This window comes from Gossypium arboreum, chromosome 8 (assembly GCF_025698485.1).
Source record: "Gossypium arboreum isolate Shixiya-1 chromosome 8, ASM2569848v2, whole genome shotgun sequence".
Classification (NCBI taxonomy): domain Eukaryota; kingdom Viridiplantae; phylum Streptophyta; class Magnoliopsida; order Malvales; family Malvaceae; genus Gossypium; species Gossypium arboreum.
Window position 1 is genome coordinate 21,527,969 of NC_069077.1, and position 16,571 is coordinate 21,544,539.

Consider the following 16,571-nt stretch of genomic DNA (forward strand, 5'->3'; position numbering starts at 1 on the left):
TATACTACTTATATTATTGAATTAAATTTCACATTTTTACTATTTATATTATTGATTTGTTTAATCATATTAAATCTAAAATTGAATTATTGATGATGTCATAAAATATTCGTGTTAAAATTTTATGTTGGTATCAATTTCACATTTTATCTTTAAGATAATTTTATTAAAAATCACATTATTTTATATTTAATATATTTTTGAATTTCAAAATATAAAATGACAGAAATCAAAAGATAATTGAAGCAACTAAGCAAACAAAGAAGTTAATTTGTATATAAAATATTAATAAATTAATTATGAGATGAAAGTTAATAACAAATTTGATTACGGTGGGCAAATTTAATTACAGTAGTGATTATAAAGACCCAAAGTTATTTTTTTTAAATTTAACTCGAACAAATATATTTGGTTTGATTCGATTCGAATTTCATCTTGCTCGACTCGATTCTAGAAAATTTCAAATCGAGTTAGGATGATAAAATAAGATTCATCAACTCGATTAACTTGAAATCTTTTCATTCGATTCGATTCGATCGAATGCTCACCTCTAATTAAAACAATTCAACTATGCCTTAACCATATACCACCATAAACCCTTAAATACATAACATATAACCATGCAAAACTCAAACCACAATCAAGAACCAAAATACCAATATTCAAGATTGACTAAAAATGAATCACCTATATACATGCTACAAAACCAAGTTTTAAACTATATAAATACTATTGAATCAATACCAGGATAGTGCGAGCTTCTCGACGATCCACCTGACATTACAAGGAAAAAGGAAACAAGGTAGTAAGGATTACAAATGCTTAGTAAGTTCATAGGTATTAAAACCAAGTAACTTACCTCAGGTTATAATTATACACTACATGCTACCTAACTTGGTAAAGTTTGCCTATCATGACAGTTCAAATATAAAAAAAGTGAGTTCAACATTTATCAAACCATATAGTAACTCAATCGTATAATATTTCAATTTAATTATTCAACATTTCATTACCATTTACAAAACAAATAATCATTTAAACCAATTCACTATCTTAACTTATCATACAATCTACTTATTTACAATACGTCCCATTTCAAATTAATGTCAAAGATTAATTTTCATTTCATAATTTGAATTCTCAATCCAAATCATATTAATTCATATTTATACCAAATAGATATTGAATGTCAATTAAATATTAATCACTGCTTTATTCCATAATACTAATTATGAATCACATTCATCGATTTATCATGTTTTCAAGTTAGGCCTTTAGGCTTGTATAACTGATTCTCAATATGTATATATATCATTTAATCATCATATCATCTCATTTCACAAATAGACATTTCATTTCACATTTTTCTTCCATTTCTTATTCATTTTCCATCTCAATATCAGATACCACATCTCATGTTCAATTTTCCAATTTCATGGATTTCAAATGCTTATTCATTATCATACTTTTTTTTTTATTTTTTATCTCCCTATTAATGCGACTTGGATGGATACACGGATCCAACCAACACACCAGTTCGGCACTCAGTGCCTCATCAGATAAATCTGAAGCAAATAATTACGCCCAGCGCTTATTAAATAGTTTGACACCCAGTGTCTAATCGGTATAACCGAAGCAATTTGGCACCCAGTGCCTCATTGGCTCGTAGTCAAAGTAACCCTGAACTCTTCCTATCCTATGACATGCCAACTATATCCGACTCTACCCGAACAATTAATAGGGTATTCAGTTACTCAATTTATTATCAGTCAACATCTCAATTCACATATATTTTCATCATTAAATCATTCATCCATACTCATGACAACATCAATCATCTCTATATGCATTCAATTACACATTTATATATATACACATTTTTCACATATATTCATTTCGTTCATTATCACTATCAATACGTCTAAATTGAATCAATTTAGTTAATTACATCAAATCATCACTTTATCATATAAAAATCTTAGTTACAGTCCAATTTAGGGTCAACTATTTAATTATTTCAATTTGTAATTCATCGTATTAATTTAATCATTTAACTTACTTTTTATATCTAATTGTAAATAATCAAAATTTTAATTAAACATAATTACAACTATAATTCTAAGTGCATAAAATTTAACTCAAATATACCACATGAACTTACTTGGTCAAGACAACAAACAAACAACTCTTTAAGGACTAATACGTAATTTTTGTTATTTCCCCAATTATCTTTAATTTGGTCCAATTTTCGATCTATTCAATAATTAAATTCAATTTATTAATTCAAACTCTCTTATTTCAACCAATTATAAACAAGTATAAACTCAATTTAATTATTTGGTTGTCCTTAAATTTTAGCATTTTATTTAATTTAGTCCCTAAACCGAACTTACTACATCTTCCAAATTTAACTCCAAATTTTAAATCCACTTCAATTATGTCTATATACATCCTCTTATTATCACAATTTACAAATATTTCATACCAATTTTAATATATTCACAATTTAGTCTATAACTCAAAACTAACAAAATTTACTTAACAAATTAATCTTATTTCATTTCTAAGCTTCAAAATTTACCATATACATTAAAAACTTCAAATAATATTAATTGAAACTTTTTAAATCTTTGACAGTTTGAAAATGAAGATACGAGTTAGCTGAACCTAATTGCAACGATATTAAAAACATAAAAATTATGAAAAACCGGATTTGAAAAGCTTAGCATGTAAGAAGAATTCCTTGGCCGAAATGGAGAAGCTCCAAAAATGGCCATTCGGTTGGAAAAAAAAGTGAAGAAGATGACTTCATTTGTTTATGTTTTTAATCTTTTACTTTATTTATTTTAACTTAATTTAACAAATATTTAATTATAAATATTCAACTATCTCATACTTTAACAGGTCACTAAGATAAAAATGGTTTAATTGACATATAAGAAATTAAATAAATTTTAATTATGCCTTTTAACGAATAATAACTAATACTGATTAATTTTTATAATTTTTACGATTTAGTCTTTTTTCCTTAATTACTTAATTAATCATCAAAATTACCGGACCAAACCTCAATTCACCTATATAAAAGCTCATGAATATTTAATAAAAATATTCATGGGCTCGATTTACAGAAACAATGCTCCGATATCTCATTTTTTAAAACCACTTAACTTTCGATACGCACAACTTGTACCTTGACTAACTAACCAATTAATAAAATCCATTAAATCACTATTTGCTATTATACTATATTTAACTCATAAATATTAATTAAATATATCTATGGACTCTCTCGTCAGAATTGTGGTCCTGAAACTATTGTTTCCGACACCACTGAAAAACAGGTTGTTACAAAACAAGTAAAATAGAGAAGATCAAATACACAAATATTTACGTGGAAAACTCCTCTGAAGAGGATAAAAAACACAGGTAAAGGAGGCTTCGACTTTTCACTAAATGAGTAAACAAACAAGAGTACATTATGGAGAAAATAACTTAAATGTATTAAACGTACAAAACTAAACCCCAAAAAACAAAGTCCTAACTCGGGAACAAAATTCTTTTCATAGTTACCACGAAACTCTCACCAAAACTCATATGTGACTACATTTTATTGTCCTCAAGAAAAACCCTTGTTAATTGACATGTCTAAATCAGGGTTACAAAGGCCTTCTAAATAGGCTTAATACTAAGGGCTAAAATGACTAAAATAACCCTGTAGTAATCAGAGTCCAATTGGGATAACAAGTCCTTTTGAATTGTACAAAACATGACTGCATAACATTAGGAATCTTCGTGACGTCGTGATGTGCTGGCTTTCCTCCTCACAACGTCGTCACCACATCCATTGCCCAAAAAAATGTGTCGCCCCGACATCGGGAAGTATAAAAAATAGTAAATAATAAAATAGGTGAAGGACTTATAACATACAAATGAAATAAAGGTACAAAACAAAATCTCTAAAAAAACTTCACGAGTATAGCTTTATGTGTATAAAACTTCCATCTTATAGATTAATATGAGATGATTTTATTGTAGATACACATTATTCAATATATAGATTTTTATTGTTTATTTTGAATTTGTTTAATGTAAAGGAATTTTATTTATGAAATATATTGATGGGTATTTTATATACTTGATAAATATTTATATTTAAATTATTTATTAAATTTCATTCATTTAATACTTATAAACATATTTTCAAAAATATCAATAAATCTATAACTATACATCCAAACAAATCAATACAATTTCTATAAGAAAACACTATGCACTTTGATAAGATAGTGATACACTGGAGAGCAAGCAAGTAAGAGTAGGGATTCAACCCCTTATATGTGTAGATACTCAATTTTGGCTACTAACTTTTTATCCTTAAAATAAAGAATATTATGCTTCAGGAAATTATACTACCAAGCGTATCTCTTTTAGAGCAATAACTCTTGCTTAAAATAGTTGTTGTTCAGAGCAAATGTTGTTCGAGAATAACTATGTTTAGAACAAGAGTTTAATTAAAACAATTGTTATCCAGTGTAGTTGATATTTGAGAACAACTAAAGTTTGAAATAACTTTTATTTAGAATAATAGCATTTTAGGAATAGTTACGTTTAGAACAACTATTATTTGGAACAACTGGGATTTAGAAGAATCGTGTTTTTTGGAAGAGTCATTATTCATAACAAAATTTTCCAAGAAAAGTATTACCACAAGACAACTCTTACTCGGAACAACCTCTACATTGAGAACAACTATGTCGAGAACAACTTACATTTGGAACACGTCAAAATAATCATTACTCAAGAACATCTCATCTAAGAACAACTATCGTCTTACGTTTCAAGATATGTTCCACGAAAAATGTTTCACGTAGTACCACTTCACCACAGTAGAAGAAATGAAAGTAGCCCCATAATATGGCAGGGTTCTTAGGTTATCTTCACTTTTGAGATGTTCCGAGAGCTTAACTTGGTGGATCATATATGGAGGTAGTTAAGAGTTCTCCTCTTAACCTTTTTTTGTAACATTGAGTGTTGTTCTCTCCTTTCAAAAACACAATGAATTCTTCTTCACTGTTCACCATCACCAACAAAAACTTTCACAATTCCTTATTAATAATTAATGTAATGTTAACTGAAAATTAATTACATTATTCATATTAATTACCATCATTTTAACTCTTATTCTTGAAACACTATAAATAGAAGTCTTTCAAAACAAGTGAAAAAACTCGAAACTTTTGACATTTTCAGTATTTGAACTCTGAAAGGGTTCTCTCTAAAATTCTCTCAATTTACTTGTTTGTTAAGCCTGATTGTTAGCTATGTTTAACTTTCTGTACCTCACCATGTGTGATGTGCTCAATGTTACCAAATCTACTTGAGTCTTCCCCTCTACCTTCTTCCAGTACATCATATTCACTTGTTTGTAACACTTTTTCTCTCCATCAAAAGAACCCTTTGGAATATGCAAGCACCTTTTATACCTTTGTCAATCTTATAATCATATTCAATAACTTGTGTTTGTGTTATTTTCTTTTTCTCCTTTTTGTTTATAATATAATTATAATTTAATTTACTTACAACTTAAGCATGAGGTTATAAAGTAGGTAAAAAATCTTTGTCATGCCGTAGTATTTCTTAGAAACGTTTCACGATTTCATATCATATATAAATATCAGTCATGCCATTTAATTTCTATAACTTAAAAAATATTTTATAACTTTCTAATTAAAAAATATTTTATAACTTTCTAATTAAACTATCCTTTCAAAATATTTAATTCTAAAATATCTTTATGTTTGTAAATTGATATATATATTCCAATTAAAATTTTAATTTTAATTTTTAAATTACTCCTTAAATTCTTTTTAGATAAATATTACCTTTTTAAAATTAATAATCGGATTGGGCTTATATAATAATTAAAATATAAAACAAAGTTCAAAATTTATCAAAACATTACTGAAGGTCAACACTCAAAATGGCCCGTTAAATAAAAATTCTTAGATACTAAAAGAATAAACACAAAATTCTAGAAGTGTAATTATTCCCATCGTCTTAATGCCCAATTAGAAAAATTCTGACGCCTGTCTTTCCATCATTCTGTCATTTCAATTTTAATGGCGCTACCGTTTTCAAAGGAAGCTTTATTCCTTATGACTTTTGATTTGTTCATTTTGAAACTTCCTTACTTTCTCTCCATCTCCTTTCTTCTTCAATCCGATTCTCTCATGCTGTCATTTTCCATTTGGTTTTTGGCATATCTGGGGACACTCTCGACCGGGTACATCTCCTCCTTCCTCTTCAAAGTTTCTGTTGCTAAAATATGGGCTAAAACATTTGCTGTTCTTGGGATATATTCGAACCTTAGATTTTTGGATCTAGTCTTTAACTGATGAATGCCATGTATATAAGCCCCTATCTGCTATTTATCATACCCTTTAGCCTTGCATTTCTTTATTATCGATAAAGAATCACCCTCAATGAAAATTTCTGGCCATTGCATGTCGATTCCGAACTAGGTTGCTTTACGGCAAGCAAGGGCTTCAGCAGCGAAGGCGGAGGACACTCTTTAATGAATCTCCGAGCATGATAGGAGGATGAGCCCTTCACTGTCTCTGACAACTATTCCAGATGCCGACTGATGATTCCTCTCGTCGTAGGCTCCATTGAAATTAATTTTTACTGTTTGGCCAGTGGGCGTTTCCATTTTATTTCCTCCTTTAAACCTTTGGATGTTCTTTTTTCAACACCATTTAACTCTGTTATGTAGTTGTGGACAAATTTTGCTATCTCCTGACCAGATTTGTTTGTCTTTTTATGAATACGAGCATTTCTGTCTCCCTAGATGGCCCATAGCGCACAGCAAAATATTCTGCAGTGACTGGAAGGATGTTGAACGAAAACCCTGGTAAGCCACTGTTCAAATGCTATATTAGAGTCCTATATAAAATTCGAGGTTGATAAGCTCTCCAAGCTGACACTGATACAGGACATTCGTGGAAGAGGTAAATTCGAGGTTGATAAGCTCTCCAAACTGACACTGATACAGGACATTCGTGGAAGAGGTGGTCTATTGTTTCTTCTCTTTCACCACAACGGGGGCATGCGGAACTGTTTACTAGTTTTCTGTATACCATGTTAGCCCGTGTAGGCAAATAGTTCCATGAGATCTTCCGAATTGTAACTTTAATTTTGGTAGGTAGATCTAGGAGCCAAAGTTTTTTGTAAAAATCCTTGAAGTCGGTTTGTAAAGCATAAGCTCTAGGACTAGAAATTTGTAATAGTTTGTAGGCACTTCAAACCGAGTATTCTCCCGAAGGTTCCCCGCTCCACGTCAGAATATCAGCATGAGGTTCTTTCACCAACAGGATGCTAAGGATCTTTCCAGCTTCTACTTCTGTTAAGGTATTGACAATCAGCTCTCTCTTCCATTTCCTTTTATTAGAATCAATTAACTCAGCAACTTTAAAATCTGGCAAATTAAAATTACTTGATGATAGTCTCAAATTTCTTGAATCTGGAATCCAATTGTCATTAATAACTAAAATGCTCGGGCTCGAACCTACCTTCCAGCAACATCCTTCTTCCAAAATACCCTTAGTCGCCCATATACTCCTCCATACAAAAGAGTTGTTATTTCCTAATCGCGAGTTTAAAAAAACATCTTCTGGAAAATATTTTGCTTTAAATACTTGCGCAACTAAAGAATTTGGGTAATTTATGAATCTCCATCCTTGTTTTGCTAGTAATGCGATATTAAATTGGGTCATACTCCTAAACCCCATTCCACATTCCTCTTTAGGGCGACACAAATGTTTCCACTAGCACCAATGTATTCCGCTTTTCCCATGGCCTTTTTGCCACCAAAATCTAGCACAAATATTTTCAATCTCTCCACATAATGAATTTGGTAGAAGAAAGCAAGACATAGCATAAGTAGGTATTGCATGTAGTATTGATTTAATGAAGACCTCATTTCCTTTTTGCGATGGAAACCTAGTGCTCCAGTTTTCAATTTGCACAAAGACCCTTTCTTTTAAATTCTGAAAAGATTCTTTTTTTCGTCTACCTACAACATTAGGGAGACCCAAATATTTTTCAAGATTTGTTGAGCTTCCTATTCCTAGCCGTTTCGAGACTTCTTTTTTATTTTCTGTTGTATTTGAGCTGTAGAAGATCATTGATTTATTAAAGTTCACACATTGCCTGAACAACTTTCATATTCCTTGAGTATCCCTTTCAAAATTGTCGAACCCCTGACTGTTGCTTCACCAAACAAAATGCAATCATCCGCAAAAAGTAAGTGAGATATCTATGGCCCTCTTCTGCTTGCTTTTGCACCTTTTATCAAACCCTCTCCCATTGCTAATCTCATCAATGATGAAAATCCCTCGCTGCATATTAGAAAAAAAATGGACTAAGGGGATCGCCTTGTCTAAGCCCCCTAGTAGGTTGAAAAGTTCCTCCCCTCCTCCTGTTGATATTTACTACATAAGAGACTGTGGTAATGCATTTCATAATTGATCCCACCCATTCCTTTGCGAAGCCCATCTGTAACATTATTTTCTTTAAAAAATCTCACTTAACTCTATCATAAGCTTTACTCATATTTAGCTTCACTGCCATATATCCTTTTTCCCCGTCCGCTTTTGTCGAAACATGTGTAGAATTTCGTATGCTAAAAGCATATTATCAGAAATAAGTCTCCCTGGTACAAAAGCGTTTTGTGCTTTATCAATGCAGCTGCCAATAACTTCTTGTAAACGATTTGCTATTGTTTTTGCTACAATTTTATATATGACCATGCACAAATTAATAGGTCTAAAGCTAACTAATTTTGTGGGACTTTGGACTTTTGGAATAAGCACTATATCTGTCATATTAAAAGAGTCGAAATTCTAGTCCCTATTCAAGATGCCTAAGCAAAAATTTTCAACATCTTTACCTATCATGTGCCGGTATCTTTGAAAAATTAATGCTGGGAAACCATCAGGTCCTAGTGCTTTTGTAGGCCCCATTCCTCTTAAAGCTGTCAGAACTTCTTTTACCGTAAAAGGATATAATAAAGCTGAATTCAACTAGGTAGAAATTTTTTTTTCAATGCCCATAAGAACATGAGATGGGTCTTCAACTCCATTTGTTGTAAAAAGCTCCTGAAAGAATGAAGTAGCAGCCTTTTTAATCTCTGAATCGTCAGTAATTTCCTTTCCTTCATCCAATTCCAGCCTGTAAATCATGTTAGATCATCTACGAATTGAGGCGCATTTGTGAAAAAAGGTTGAATTTTTATCCCCAAGCCGAAGCCAATTTGCTTTTACCCTTTGTTCCCAGTACATTTCATCTTTATCAATCTCCATATTAAGATGAATTTTAGTATCAATAATTTTAGCCATTGTTTTATCATCCTTTTCTTTTTCTAACAGAATTGTGAGTTCCTTGGTTAACTTTCTTTTTAGTCCCTCTCTGCATCTTTTGATTGTGTTTGCCTATCTCTTCAAAAAAACTACAAATTTTCAATTTTCTCTATTAACATGTCTGTTGATGATTCCCATTAAAGCTTTACTTCTTGTTCAAAAGTCTCCTCCATGGTCCACCACGCCTTAAATTTAATTTTTGGACTCCTTGTATACATGATTCCATTATTTGTATTTAAAAAGAGAGGACAATAATCTGACATTGAATAAGGTAGATGTTGAATACTTCCTAATGGAAACAAATTAATCCATTTTTCGTTTGCAACTCCCCTATCAAGTCTCTCTTTTATGCTTGTTTTTTGTCAAGTTCCCCCTTTCTCATGTGAACCAAACCCCCGAGTAACCTATATCGGTCAGCTGGCATTCCTCTAAAACCTCTCGAAAGGCTTCCATTCTCCTCTGCTCTCTTTGAATTCCTCCCCTTTTTTCAAAGGGAGTACATAATCTCGTTAAAATCACCACTTATTAGCCAAAGATGGTTTTGTTCTTGACCCAATTTTCTTAGTAGATTCCATGAAAAATTCTTCTTGTTCGAATAAAGTGAACCATAAAACCCCGTAGACCGCCAATATTCTTTAATAGAATCCTCTTTTATCATTACATTAATGTGGTTTTTGGATAAACTTCTCAAATTAATCGTGATATCACCTTTCCATGTTAAATACAGTCCACCACGAGACCCTTCAGCTTCAATGTCAATCCCAATTCATAAATCTACAACTCCTTCTAACCTGTTCTATACATTTTTTTATCAATTTTAGTCTCCATTAAGAAGACCATATGGGGATTATGCTGCTTTAACAAATGTCGCAGCCTCTGTACCGATCGTGGACTCCCTAACCCACGGACATTCCAATATATGTTTTTCATTGCGCCCGGTCGGCTTGCCATTTGGCAGCCGCCGATCCAAACCTGTTGGGAACATCATTTTGTTCTGAATTTTCATTCATCATACCTATAGGAACTTCTGCTCAGTCAATTATTCCTTCTTGTTTTAATCTTTTTACTTAATCTTCATATGAAAATTTTGTGAAGTTATCTCCTTCATCAAATTTTGGAAATTTTAACTTCCCCATAATGCTTTCATCCTTTCATTTATCTATCAAAATCCCTGGAGCTATTCTCCTCCAGCTTGATTTTTTCATTAAAGTTGAATTTTGCCCCAGCTCATTGGATATTCCATTCTTCTCACCAGTTTGCATCATAGTAGAGCCTTCCTACTGATTCTTTAATACTGCCTCCAACCCATCACTTGAAGTCTATCTTTGGGTCCCCTATACGTATTTCCTTCAACAGATTTATTAATTCCATTGTGCTTTATTTCCATGTTTCCTGTATAAGAGCATTGAACCCCCATCTTCCTTGAGAAAGCATTTAATTTTATACTCTCCTTTCCAATTAAATTTGATTCAGCTTTTAGTGCTAAAGTATATTGTGGATCGTCTCTAATTTTATTTATTTCTGCAGGATCTAGCACAAGACAATCATTAATGCTATGCCCCATTCTTCCACATCTAAAACAAAAAATCGGTAACTTCTCATATTTAAAAGAAATCCATGATTTAAAACTATTGTTGCTTGAAACAAAAATACCTCTTCGAAGAGGTTTCTGCACATCCAGGTTTATTCTTAACCGACATAAATCACCAATAATTTCAGATCTAATTACTCTTCCAAAAGTAACACCAATAGCATGCAAAAGATCTTTTTTGTCGAATTCTGGTAGACACGAGCCTATTCTGATCCAGAACGAAGAAGAGAAGAGCCTAATCTGATTTCACTCTATCTGTTTACTTCGCCGATCAAATAAAACTAGGTATTTTTGAAACAACCATGGACGTCCCTCCATATTGTCTCCAAATCTTCTTTTAAATCAAACACAATTAAAAAGAGATTCTGACTTGCCAATTGGACCACAAAATTTTTCTTAGTTTTCCATGTGCTCTTCATCTGCGCCCTAAAGCTTTCTGGGTTGTAGGGCTTTTTTGTTCATATTGAACATATAAGGGTAGGTTTTGCATTCGGTACCACTGTCGAGCACTGAACTGATAATTGGATGAGTTCTTCCGCCAGTTGAGAGATCTCATCTCTCCCCTCCCTGTCATCGCCACCGCTCTCCTCCATCCCAAGCTGCAGCAGTTACTGCTTTCTCAAAGACTCTTTGGAAAGCACTCTTGGTTTATTAATTCTGTTAGATAAATATTACTTAAAATATTAGTATATTTTAATTTTATTTTCCTATTAAATTTTGATAGGAAATTTCTTATTAAAATATTATTATCTTTTACATGAAATTTATTATTATAATAATTATTAAAATTAATAGATAATAATAACTATTTTAAAATTTAAGAGATAATTATAATTTTAAATTTAAAACCGTCTTTCCTAAATTGATTGCAACCTCAGGTTGTTTTATTATGTTAGGAATTGCAGATCTGCGGGGTTGCGTGGATGATAAATGGTTTCTAAACGTTGATCATGTACTTCAAATCCTTTCATAAATTTCTAATAATAAGACATCAACAATTTGAAATGAGAAGATTTCATTTAAATGCTGACTATAAAACATAATTGCGAGTAAAATCCTTAAATATATTATACTTTGTTTAGTTTCAATAAACTTTTATTATATATCCAATTTAATTATTTTTGTAAATTTAATTTTTATACGAGGAATTCACTATGTTAAAAAACACACAATACATAAAAAGTTCGACTACATCTATTAATGGGTTAAATAGCCCTGTTATAGTCAATTCTAATATAAGAAGCATAGTCCTATACGGATTTAACTTGTGCAGCATCATCCGTACCACCTATTTTGTCTCTCTATTTTATTTTTTTAATAAGTGATGGGGTCACACAACTCTAACAATTTTAATTTTAAAATTGTATAAATGTTAAAATAATATTTAAATCAATTTACATATTTTAATTTTTAATTAAAACTGTAGTTAAATATATGATAAATAATGTTTTGGAATTATTTTAAATTTTAAAGATTTGAAAAACAATTTAGAAAAATTAAAATATATGATAAATAATTTCATTTGTTTTGTAAGCATAATAATTCTAGAAAAGTAAAATTTTGAAAAAATAAAATATTTTTTCTTTATATTTAGATGCAAATACTTAATTTATTTCAAAATAATATTTGAAAAATAATAATACTCTTTAAAATATTTTTGTTATTTATTAACTAATTAAAAGCTTTCAATAGCATTATTTTTCTAATGTTAAAAAATAAAACAATTGTATCAAAAAAGTTTTGAAATATTTTTTAAAACAATTTTTAAAATAATTTTTAAGAATAGTTTTGACAATTGTTGTAACACCCTTAACTCGTATTCGTTGTCGAAATAGGGTTTCGGGACATTACCGGGTAATCATAATTTAATCATTCATTTAAAACATTTAAAAAATAATAAAATGATTCATCAATAACATGTATAGAGTCCTTTATTAAGCCTTTGAGAGTTTGAAAACACTTTAGAAACGATTTGAGACTAAATCGGGAACATTTGAAAATTTTTCAAAAAAGTAAGAAAAATTTTAACAGCAAGTTTACACGGCCCTGTGGTTAGGCCGTGTGACACACACGGCCAAGTCACACACCCGTGTGTCTAGCCATGTGGGCATTCGAAGTAGGGACACACGGTCGTGTCCCAGCCCGTGTCTGTGCTCGTGTAACTCTCTAACTTGAGTCACACGGCCAAACCACACGCCCGTGTGCCAAGCCGTCTACCTTTTAAAAGGCCTCATACGCCTGTGTGCTAACTGTGTGTCTCACATGACCAAGTTACACGCCCATGCTTCTGGCCATGTGGACCTAAAATGTGCCTTTACCAACAAATTTACCAATTCCTACATGCTTGGACATTAAACAACTCAAAAATCATTCGTTTAACCTGTTCAAAACACGATTAAACACATTCAAAACATGTCAAAACAATCATCCTAGGTGCCTAACCAATGTATCCTCATTGGTACCACATTTATATCATCAAAACATATCATTAATGCATCATTCAAATTAAGATTATAAACATGCCAAAATTCATTAATTTGGCCTAGCTTATATCTACTTAAAACTTTAACATGAATTCATATGCACATACCAAGCTTTGGTTCAATTTACCATACCATACTATAGTTTCAAACACACACACATGTTTATATATATATATATATACCAAACCAACATTACACTTATAACTTCATATACATTCCATCAATAAAATAACTATCATTTAGACATCCTAGGTACATTCCGACACAAAAGATAAACATCACCACATTTGAGTTCGGGATAATTGTTGGATGCTGAATCGGCGATCAAAAGAGAAGTACTTAATTTGCGCATGGAAAAACAAAACCATATGCTGAGTAAAACTCAATGGTATTTCAAAAATCTGAAAATTTAAAGACAAGATAATGCAATATGCACAATTGAATTATAAGCACATATTAATGTCTAGTATCATATTTCATTTGTTAAACAATGTTCCAATTCACACAATTGCTATATAAATAGTTATTCACATATCAAACCACATTTATTTGTACAATGGCATTAGTCATTCAATACTCACTTCATGAATACATCATTTCATACCATAATCAATTATCATCACTTGCTATATACTAGCTTTTCACAATTTGATCCATATATCATTTAAACAATAACATTATCCATTCTATATCCAATTCATGAGTACATAACTCATGTATCTTATTTTCATGTTTCGAATCACTATCTCATTTTCAATTCACATACAATATTATCCAATATCAATCATAGTACCGTTTTATTTAATTACCCCTATTAACACGACTCAGACTCGGACAGATACACAAATCCAACCAACACACCAGCTTGGCACCTAGTGCCTCATCGGATAAATCCGAAGTAGTAATTGAGCCAGCACTATATAAATTTGACACCCAATGTCTCATCAGTTAAACCGAAGTAAATTGGCATCCAGTGCCTCATCGAATCGAATTCGAAGAAATCCCTGAACTCTTCTTATCCTATGGCATGCCATCTATATCCGACTCAACCCGATACAGTTAATAGGATTCCAATTCACTTTCCAAATGCAACCAATATCTAATTATCATATTTTCACATTATCACATTTACAAATATATATATATATATATTCATTTCAATTCAAATAATCAATACATTCATAATATATATACCAATTCAATATCAAAGTGCCAAATACTCACCTCAACCACTTACCATATGCATTAAATCAAAATACAACAATTAGTAATTAGGTTCGGATTATAGAAATACAAACCAGGAATTCTGAGCTATTTGACGTCGATTTTATCTTTCCCCTTTTTAGTCGAGGATTCCGGTACAATGTTAGCTACGAAATTAAAACAATTAAAATTCATCAATAAAATAAAATTTCAATTTCATATTGAATATTGAATATTTAAATTTTACTCAATATTTGTCTAAATTTCAATTTATTCCCTAAACTGTGACCAATTTTATTCTTCACATTTAATTCTATTTTTTCATACAAATTCCACTTTAAACTAAATTTAACTCTCTATTTTCATTTAAACCCCTAAATTGTAAAATTTTCACAATTTAATCCTTAATACTGAAATTTTACAATTTGTTCTACAATTAATCCTTTTCCATTTCTAACTTAAAAATCTATCAATTTAATCCCTAATACTAAAATGATTCAACATTGACAACACTTAAAAAAACTTAATAATTGCTAAAATTTCAACATGGGTCGGGTTGCCCTAGGTATCGAGATTCCAAAAACATAAAAATTATAAAAAAAAAAGAACTAAATTGACTAACCAATTAAACTTTGAAACCCTAAAAGTCCCTAGGTTGCCGTCTGTGTCTTTCTCCCTTTCTTTCTTTTTCTTTCTTTCTAATTTGTATGGCTTTATCTTTCTTTATTTCTTTTTTTTTAATATACTAACTTTGTTTTATTATCCTTTAATTTATTATTATATAATATATATTTACTTAATTATTAAGATAACATATTTTAACATATTTTTATAACATAAGTATAATTATTACATTGGCCCTTTAATTTATTTTTAATCTATAATTCAACTTTTTCCTTATATACAATTTAGTCATTATATCTAATTAATTTTAATTCAAGTAAATTCACTTAATCGAAACCTAATTAACTACACAACTAGTTTTATAAATATTTATTAAAAATATTTACGAGTCCTATTTATGGGAACGGAGTCCGAGAATGCACTTTCGACACCCTAACTATCGGGTTGTTACAATTGTAATTTTAATTACATATTTTAAGAACATATATTTTATTTAAATTTATAAATTTGATTATCTAAAAAATAAAAACTAAATTTTAATTTTAAGAATATATTATTTTAAAATTTTAATATTCATAAATTAATAATTAAATTGTATTTAAAAATATTGAAAAATAAATATTTAAATTTGTTATATTCTACTTTACAATCTTTCTTATTTAAATTTTAAAATCTGTTAATGTATAATTTTTAATTTTAATTTTAATTTTAAAAATATATAAAAATCAAGTTTAAATTAATGTTCAAAGTAAAAAGTACTTAAAAATATTTGTTCTGAATAAAATTAATTTATAACTTAATATTTTATTTTATTTTTAAAAAAATGCATTTTAAACTTATTTCATTTTTATGTATCCTTTAATTTAAATAAAAAAACTTAAACACATTTTTAATTATAATTATGTATTCAAATTTTCAAAATATATAATATAATTAAATTTGAATATTCAATTTTATATTAAATTATTTTTGTAAATTTTATATTGAATTGTTAAAATTAAATATAATATAACTTATTTAAATTCAAATGTACAAACAATCTAAATATATCCTAGTTCTCCTTTGGACAGATACTAAAATATAGTATCATAAATAAATGCCAATAACTTTATTGTACAAATAAATAATTTTCATTGAATATACACGATATTTTGGACATTCAAATATATATCTAACAAAAAAAATCAATATTCATAGAATAAATAAGTTATTTGGGCAAATTTCAAAGTTGTAATGAGTAGTGAAAATTAA

At 29.8% G+C, this 16,571-nt stretch overlaps 1 long non-coding RNA gene across 3 annotated transcripts; it reads left to right on the plus strand.

Moving 5' to 3' along the window:
* The first annotated feature begins 5,993 nt into the window (after window positions 1-5,993).
* On the plus strand, window positions 5,994-12,017 carry LOC108469235 (uncharacterized). 3 transcript variants are annotated; one of them, XR_008269597.1, is made up of 4 exons: window positions 5,996-6,286; window positions 6,525-6,913; window positions 6,995-7,410; window positions 11,907-12,017. It is a non-coding gene; the product is annotated as an uncharacterized LOC108469235 (long non-coding RNA). The 3 variants fall into 3 exon arrangements; XR_001869064.2 differs by lacking the exon at window positions 11,907-12,017 and adding an exon at window positions 10,947-11,296; XR_001869063.2 differs by lacking the exon at window positions 11,907-12,017 and having other exon boundaries at window positions 5,994-6,286; window positions 6,995-7,521.
* The last annotated feature ends 4,554 nt before the right edge of the window (window positions 12,018-16,571 follow it).